The sequence below is a fragment of the Microtus pennsylvanicus genome, chromosome 11 (assembly GCF_037038515.1).
Source record: "Microtus pennsylvanicus isolate mMicPen1 chromosome 11, mMicPen1.hap1, whole genome shotgun sequence".
Classification (NCBI taxonomy): Eukaryota; Metazoa; Chordata; class Mammalia; order Rodentia; family Cricetidae; genus Microtus; species Microtus pennsylvanicus.
This window is the reverse complement of record NC_134589.1, coordinates 34,180,532-34,189,911: the sequence shown is the minus strand read 5'-3', so window position 1 is coordinate 34,189,911 and position 9,380 is coordinate 34,180,532. Positions and strand designations below refer to the sequence as shown.

The 9,380-nt window shown below is 40.5% G+C and overlaps 1 non-coding gene across 1 annotated transcript; it reads right to left on the bottom strand.

Annotated features, from left to right (window-relative positions):
• Nucleotides 1-9,137: 9,137 nt before the first annotated feature.
• On the bottom strand, nucleotides 9,138-9,244 carry LOC142832115 (U6 spliceosomal RNA). Its single transcript, XR_012907193.1, has one exon. It is a non-coding gene; the product is annotated as a U6 spliceosomal RNA (small nuclear RNA).
• Nucleotides 9,245-9,380: the final 136 nt, after the last annotated feature.

Here is a 9,380-nt window from a genome sequence, read left to right as displayed (position 1 = left end):
TAAGCTAGCCGGAGCCGGGCGGCTGGGGTATTGGGGACGCATCCCAGCCGCCGCTCCATATTACTACAGATGACGCCCAGACGTGTGGCTAACTAAACCCACTTAAAAAACCTGAGAAGGCTTAAAAATAATGAAGAGAGAGTTTAACACAGATTTTTGCTGTTTGTTGGTGGCGTGCTGTAGAGAGATTTCCTGATTCGGCAACAGCAGCAGAAAAAACGCTGTGTCATTTCAAAGCGTGGCTTCCTGGGGCTGTGCTGCCAGTGCAAACTCTGGCTTTATGTTGTGTTCCCGCTTGGGATCGGAAGGAGAGTGCTCTGAGACCTTGACGATGACTCAGAGCTCCCCGCCTGCACCTGGGCAGATGGCCGAATCAGGCTTAGGCAGGCGGAAGAGCATGGCGGATTCCTGCCGCCATTCAGGGACGTGTTTTCAGACTGCGCAGTGCTCTGCATGTCAGATTTGGATGTAACTTGGATGAAAAAAATTTCTGTGCTGCACGCTCAGTCTCAGAATTAAAGTGCTGAGTGCCGCTCCTACCTGGTAGCCCCAAGAGGCTTCCTGACTCGGCTTTAGCTGCAAAGCCTGCAGCTCATTAAGAGGTCCTGCCACGAAACACTTAAACGGTGTTGACGAAAAGCTGAACGCATGCTTTTCGGTTTTAAGCCATAGCAGGAAAAAAGCTGTGCCGTTTAAAAATGCCAGCTTTTGGGCCATCCTGCCAGGGCAAACTCTGACTGTTTGAGGCAGGAGGGCTGGCTACCGAGAGAGGATTTGAGTGTTGTCTGTTGTAGCTCGCTGGCTGGCAGGGACCTTGCAGCCAGTACCTCAGCCATGAGGCTGAAAAGCTAAGGAATGGACTGGATCTAGCTGGCAAAGCCACGCCTTTAGTCCTACTGATATTGCTTGGTAAATTAAAGACTCATGTGGTCAGAAAAACAGAGAGAGATACAGTAAAGAGAGCGTCAAAGACAAAGAAAAATTTTAAATGATTTACTGTGTGTTAAAAATATACGCAAGCTAAAAGTTGAAGTTCTTAAAGTAAAAAAGAAAAGGAAGAGAGTTGTTGTGTATACACACCTTTAATCCCAACACTTGGGAGGCAGAGGGAGATTGAACTCTGTGACTTCAAGGCGTGGTAGCACACGCCTTTAATCACAGTGCCTAGAAGGCAGAGACGAACAGATCTCTGTGAGTTCAAGGTATAGTAGCAAACACCTTTAATCCCAATGCCTGGGAGGCAGAGACAGGAGGATCTCTGAGAGTTCAAAAACAGCCTGGTCTACAGGGTTATTCCAGGTCAAATATAAGCGCTCAAAAAGCAAAAAGTTAACTTAGGAATGTCTCAGCTTAGATTCTTAAGCGCCTAATGATTTAAAGGCGCAAATCAAAAGTGCTCCTGGATAGTAAAAAATTGCAGATTCACAATAGGACAGATTCAGACCACGAAAGGAGTCACACTGTTGGATGAATGTACGTAGGCTTGGGAGAGAGAAGAAAAAGAATATAGAGAATAAAGTTAATGGTTTAAAAAGAAAAAAGTAAAAGTAAAGTCTTTAAAGAGACAGAGTACAGATAGTTATAGATATAAGTAAAAATAAGCCGCGTAAAGATGGAAAATTCACAGAGAGTCTGGATTATGTACATTGTGTTTTCTTTAAAATTTTTGACTGTGAAGGAGCTAAGTACAGAGAGACATTTCATTATATGGGCTGCCCAGTGGAACCAGAATGGATATAAGGGTATTATGATTTCAGAATTTGGATCTAAGGATATGATACTTTGGAAAAGAGTTTCTTGTTTTGTTTTCACAGAGGATGAGACCCTGTTCATTTCTTCTATTCCGATTTGGTATGATGGACCACGTCCTCCTGAAGGGTTGCTGTGAACATCTTCAGAAAATTGCTTTGCTCAACTGCCAACTGAGATAAACCTGGCACACAGGTTACACCCTAAATAATCTGATTAACGACGCCCCCATTCAGCAGGAAGCAGTTTGGAGAGAAAAAACTGCGCCCATGTTCCCAAAATATTGTTTATAAATGTTCTTTTACATTTAAAGGGGGATATGATATAGACATGAATAATTTGCATTAGTATAGATTTTGCTTTATTGATAGAGATTTACGGTCAATTTTGTTATATGTATAAATGTTTCTGATGTAACTTTTACTTGATAACTGTTTTGTTATATGTAATTTTGCTATGTTAAGGTTAAAGCCTTCCTTTTTTTTTGTTTAAACAGAAAAAGGGGAAGTGATGTGGGAGTGTCATATATCGATCTGTTGATTTCATTGTTTAAGCAATAAAGAAACTGCTAGGCCCATTTGATAGGCCCACCCTTAGGTGGGTGGAGTAAACAGAAGGGAAGGCTGGGAGGAAGAGGAAGTGAGGTCAGACTCCACAGCTCTCCTCTCCGGAGCAGACACTTCAGAGAGACGCCATGCTGCCCGCTCCAGGGAAGACCCACGCTATGAAGCTCCAACCCAGGATGGACTTAGGCTAGAATCTTCCCGGTAAGCGCACCTAGGGGCGCTACACAGATGATTAGAAATGGGCTAAATTAATATGTGAGAATTAGCCAGTAAGGGCTAGAGCTAAGGGCCAAAGCAGTGTTTAAATGAATACAGTGTCTGTGTAATTATTTCGGGCCATAAGCTAGCCGGAGCCGGGCGGCTGGGGTATTGGGGACGCATCCCAGCCGCCGCTCCATATTACTACAGTACATATACTAACTCTATCTCAACTTTTCTGTAAACTTAAAAACACTCTAAAGATACTTCATTAGTTTGAAATCATGTTTGCTATATGAATGATTAAGTCATGTAATTTTAAAAACCTGTACTTTCTTAATTTATCTCCAGTTGATATCCTCTAAGTTATGAAAATCTAGAGTATATGTTTTATCTTTTCTAAAATATCTTGTTCTTTTTTTTAAATATTTATTTATTTATTATGTATACAATATTCTGTCTGTGTGTATGCCTGCAGGCCAGAAGAGGGCACCAGACCTCATTACAGATGGTTGTGAGCCACCATGTGGTTGCTGGGAATTGAACTCAGGACCTATGGAAGAACAGGCAATGCTCTTAACCTCTGAGCCATCTCTCCAGCCCCCCTAAAATATCTTGTTCTATCTTGTCTGTTTATAGGGAAATATAGAAACGCTGCTTCTAAAAATTCCTATTGTTATATTTCTAATTCCTAAAGTCAATGATTTGTGCTAATATCATATCTCAAATAATAAAACATGTTTTATGTTTCAAAGTTGTTTTATATGTTAAGGAAACAGCATAACAATAAAATAAATGTATTTAGTTTACATCTAGTGGCCTACAAGTTAATGCTTAGGCAAATGCTTAAGGCTAGGTCTAATGATGAATATTAAGTTAAAATAGGTGGGTGGATCTCTGAGTTCGAGGCCAGCCTGGTGTACACAACAAGTTCCAGGACAGCCAGGGCTACACAGGGAAACCTGTCTCAAAAAAAAACAAAACAAAACAAACATATGTTGCTATGTTCCCTATTTTAAAATATATGTTTCCTATTTTAAAAACTGAATTTTGGGCTGGAGAGATGGCCTAGTGGATTAGAGCATTTGCTCCCCCCCCAAAACAAAAGACTGCATAAAAATGAATTCTATAGAGTCGGATGATGGTGGTACACACCTTTAATTCCAGCACTTGGGAAACAGAGGCAGGGGGATCTCCAAGTTTTAGGCCAGCCTGCTTTACAGAGTGAGTTATAGGATAGTCAGGGCTTCATAGCGAAACCATGTCTTGAAAAGCCAAAAGAATAAAATACAATTTAAATTCTATAGTGAAAATATAAAATCCAATGTTAAGCTCCACAGCTTCCATTCTGGATGGCTACTCTAACTGTACAGAGAAGGTCACTGAGTTGTATAGTTTAAGGGTCTGGTTAATTTTAATGTGTGAAGAGTTTTGTTTTTGTTTGGGTATTGGGTTTTTGGTTTTAGAGACAGGGTTTCTCTGTGTAGCACTGGCTGTCCTGGAACTCGATTGGTAGATCAGGCTGGCTTCAAACTCAAAGATCACCTACATCTGCTTCCCAAGTGTTGGGATTAAGATTAAAGGTATATAGGCCATCACTATACAACCAAGTTTTTGCTTTTCAATTTGCAATGGTTTTTTGAGACAGGGTTTTCTATGTTTAACAGCCCTAGCTGTTCTGGAACTAGCTCTTGTAGACCAGGCTGGTCTCGAACTCAGGGATCTGTCTACCTCTGCCTCCCAAGTGCCAGGATTAAAGGCATGTGCTACCACCTCCCAACTGCAATGTTTTTTGTACAATAAAATTTAAGAATGTAACTGAAGCATAATATGTAAATAACTTTAAAATATTAATGTGATGCCAGGCGGTGGTGAGTTCAAGGCCAGCCTGTTCTATAAGAGCTAGTTTCCAGGACAGGCTCCAAAGCTAAAGGGAAACCCAGTCTCAAAAACACACACACACAAAAAAAATATATTAATTTGTAGGGCTGGCGAAATGACTCAGCAGTTAAGAACAATTTCTGCTCTTGAAGAGGACTTGAGATTGATCTCCTGCCCCATGTCAAGGAGCTCACAATCACCTCTAACGTCAACTAGGGAACTGAACGCCCTCTCTTACCCTCCATAAGCATCTGCACACACACTAGCTAACACAAACACTGAAAGAGTGGCACCTGCTCTCAACCACTGAACCTCCAGCCCCCATATACATAATTCAAAATCTTTAAATTTTTAAAATTCATTTAATTAAAACTTTGGGGGGGGCTCTTGAGATAGGGTCTCACTATGTAGCTCTGGTGGTCCCAGAACTCACTATATAGACCAGGCTGGCCTCAAACTCACAGAGATCCACCTGCTTCTGCCTCTCCAGTGCTGGGATTAAAGATGTGCTCCACTAAACCTGGCCAATTAAAATATTTTAATCTAAAAGAAAAGATAGTGTCATCATCAAAGCATATAGTAGAGTACCACAGATTATCTGACAACAGAGTACAGTAGAAATTCCTTCAGGGATTGGAGAGATGGCTCAGCAGATAAGAGCACTGACTGCTCTTCCAGAGAATCTGAGTTCAATTCCCAGCACCCACATGGCAGCTCACAACTGTCTGTAACTCTAGTTCCACGGGATCTGACATCCTCACACAGACATACATCCAGGCAAAACATCAGTGCACATACAATAAAAATAAATTATTAAAAAATTATTTCAAACAGGAGCTTCAATCAATAGCTATATTTTAAAAGTCATCCCCAGTTGCTGCAAAAAATAACATGATTGCTATATAATTTTTAATTCCTTTCCTCTTTCAGGCTATATAGTCATTTGCAGGAATGGGCCAAAGATACCAAAATTAAAATACACTCCAAGTGTATTTGTTACTACAAGCCATATGAACTAAATTTTTACTAGTTTTAAAAGCAAATAAGTGCTCCAAGCAGGTTCTAACATTTTTTTTTTAAGTTTTACCTATAGATAACAAGCTTTCTTTTTATCTAGCCACCAAAATATGGACTAGGACATCCTTACAGAAGAGGGTAGAGGGTAGTGGAAATTTGATACCATAAATGTTGGTATGTGGCATATTCTTTTTATAATGAATGATTCTTCTAAAGTGGACTGACTACTAATAAATCTTCATCAATATTTTCTGAGTAATTTTCACTATACAAATCTTGTACTTCTTGGTTGTGGTGATATTTTGTTTCTACTCTAACAAATAAAGCTTGCTTGGAGATCAGAGTGCAGAGCTACCCAGGAGTTAACCATAGAGGCCAGGCAGCGGTGGCACACACCTTTAATCCCAGCATGGGGCGCAGGACAGAGGAAGTGACTGACAGGGCTGGGCAGAGAGAGAGGAAGTGATAAGGTGGGGCAGAGACAGGAGCTCAGTCCTTTTTTGGCCAAAAAGTTAGCAAGGTAAGAGTTAGTTGTGGCTGGCCCCTCTGTCTCTCTGATTTTTTAGCATTTACCCCAATATCTGGCTCCGGGTTTTTATAACACCGATTAGAATTCATGCTACACGAGGTATTAAAATTTTACCTTCATTATCATCTAATTTCTATACTTTTATATATTCACTTGGAACGAATACATGTAAAATTCATGCTACTGAGCATGTGCTAGTTAGGTCAGCAGACGCCCATCACTCCGCAGCATTCATTAGGACTAAAACACAGCAAACAAAAACCTCAACAAGAGCAGCTTCTTCAATGGAAATCGAACAGGCAACTACATCCAAAAAGTCCTAAGCAAGGTATTTTCTATACTTAGATGTTGCTAAAACACTGTTTTCTACACGTAGATATCGCTACATCCTTTCTTCTTAGCTGATGGAATTGAGCCACAGTAACATTTGTGACTGGAAGGGAAGATGAAACGACTCCATTAGCCCGGAGAGCTGCAGCATATGGTGATCATAGGTGGCAGAAGAGCTGTGTCGGACAAGAGCAGAAACAAGCCATGTGCACAGACGTTATCAATTACCACACATGGTGACCATGCTGACACAATGCATCTCTTCCAGAAAGGAGATAACTTGGGCATATGAAGTCATTTGCTGCCTTGGGAAAGAGCAATCTACAAATGACATCTCTGGCACCAAGATAGCACACACGGTTTTCAGTGATTAAAGTAAGGATTGAGGTTTGAAGCTTTACTCCATACCTAAATGATGCAGCACACTGCAGTTGTTTGCAAAGGCAGCAAAATATATTATGCGAAATAAACACAAGCCTTTCAAACATAAAATTACTTTCAAGTCCTGGTATGATGGGACTTGCCTGAAATCCCAACACTTAGGAGTGGAAGCAAGAAAAGTCCAGGATAATCTGAGTTACATACAATACCCTGTCTCAAAACAAAACTAAACACCCATTGGCTGGAGAGATAGCTTAGTGGTTAAGAGCACTGGTTGTTCAATTTCCAGCATCAACATGGTGGCTCACAACCTTCTGTAGCTCTAGTCCTGAACTGCCCAAGGGCACTAGGTACACACGTGGTACAGAAACATGCAGGCAAAACATTCATACTTTAAAAACAACTTACTTTTCAAATATTCTCAAATTATCACATGAAATAATGAATTTTTATATCACTGAAAATATATGCCAATAACTTTAAAACTCTTTAGGTATAAAGCCTGAGGGGAAAGTTCAAGATTAGATCTAAGGAAATAAACTTGCAATTATTTCTTCTTTTTTATCTTGAAGTGTATCTTACTGGTAAAAATAACTTGTTAAAATTAATATCATCTAAAGTGATTTTTATTGAATTTCTTTTTAGGTCTTTATTTTTCTTTAACTTTGTTTTTTTTTTTTTTTGTTTCTACAGCCTAGCCAAAGCTTCCCCTTCCCCACAGTAATTATTTCTTCTAAGTACTGACAAAGAATTGCAATGCAAAGAAACGTGATAAGCACTTTGCCTTAAAAAAAAAAAAAACCTACTGGGAAAAAAGAAAAAAAAAAGAAGAAAAATTAAAAAAAAAGAAAACCTACTGGGAGCTGGGTGGTGGCGGTGGTGGCAGCGGCAGCACACACGCCTTTAATCCCACCGTTTGGGAGGCAGAGGCAAGTGGATTTCTGTGAGTTCAAGACAAGCCTAGTCTACAAAACGAGTTCCAGGACAGCTAGGATTGTTACACAAAGAAACCTTGTCTTAGAAAAAAAAAAAGAAAATCTATTAGGTGTTGGGCTCCTTGGTGCACACTTTTAAACCCAGTACTGGGAGGCAGAGGCAGGCCTTTTCTGTGAGTTCCCAAGTCCAGCCTAGGCTACAAAGTGAGACCCTGTCTCAAAAAAAACAAAAACAAAACAAAACAAAAAAAAAAAAACACTTTTTTTAAAAGACAGGGTTTCATGTAAAACAGCCTGACCAACGCTACGTAATAGAGAAAGAATAACCTTGAACTCCCGAGCCTCCTGCCTGGTGTGTATCTTGACAAGGAGGAGCTATATGTCCAGCCCTAAGTAAATGTCATACACATTCTTTCAGATGGGTGTTGCATGGACTAAAAGAAACTGAAGGCGGGCTGGAGAGATAGCTCAGAGGTTGAGAGCATTGCCTGCTCTTCCAAAGGTCCTGAGTTCAATTCCCAGCAACCACATGGTGGCTCACAACCATCTGTAATTAGGTCTGGTGCCCTCTCCTCGTCTGCAGGCATACACACAGACAGAATATTGTATACATAATAAATAAATATTTTTTTTAAAAAAAGAAAAGAAACTGAAGGCTTGGAATTAGTTAGCAATAGGAAATAATCAAGAGTACAGAAAAGAACACCATCAATGGGAATAAAGAGAAACAAATTTAAAAACACAAAACAGGAACCGAAGTTCTTAAATAAACAAGGTACCGGAAGACACAATTTGGGCAGATCTAGCAGTCTACCCAGAAAGGTTCACAGGAGGGCTGGAGAGATGGCTCAGAGGTTATAAGAGCACTGATTGTTCTTCCAGAGGTCCTGAGTTCAATTCCCAGCAACCACATGGTGGCTCACAACCATCTGTAATGAGATCTGGTACCGTAGGCTTCTGGCCTGCAGGCAGACATGCAGACAGAACACTGTAAGCAAAATAAATAAATAAATCTTAAAAAAAAAAGTTCAAAGGAAACGATGCCAATTTTCTACCGCTTCAAAACAAACTGTATTAAAACCTGAATGTCTAGAACTGAAATCACTTCTCTGGATGTTGTCTGGCTAGGTGGCTCTCATTTGCAGCTCTCCAAAGCTAGAGTCCACTTTGTCTGAGTAAGTGATGGTTCAACAGGGCTGCATGTCCACGATAACCTACTTACACTATGCTCTTTTCACTTACACTGAAAACAACCAAACAGAAAACGATTGATTGCAGGTGAGATGGGTCCCATGTAGCCTAGGATGGCTTCAATGTCCTGTGTACTCAAGGGCACCCTTCAATTCCTGAATCTCCTGCCTTTACCTCCCAAATACTGGAATTTATTTATTTATTATTTAATTTTTGGTTTTTTACCAGACAGGGTTTCTCTGTAGCTATGGAGCCAGTCCTGGAACTTGCTCTGTGGACCAGGCTGGCCTTGAACTCACAGAGATCCACCTGCCTCTGCCTCCCGAGTGCTGGGATTAAAGGAAGGCAACACCACTGCTCAGTTTTTTTTTCCGCTTCACGAATTTGCGTGTCATCCTTGCGCAGGGGCCATGCTAATCGTCTCTGTATCGTTCCAATTTTAGTATACGTGCTGCCGAAGCAAGCACTTATTTTATTTTTTATAATTGTTTTAAAGATTTATTTATTATGTATACAACATTCTGCCTCCATGTATGCCCGCACGCCAGAAGAGGGCGCCAAATCTCATTACAGAGGGTTGTGAGCCACCATATGGTTGCTGGG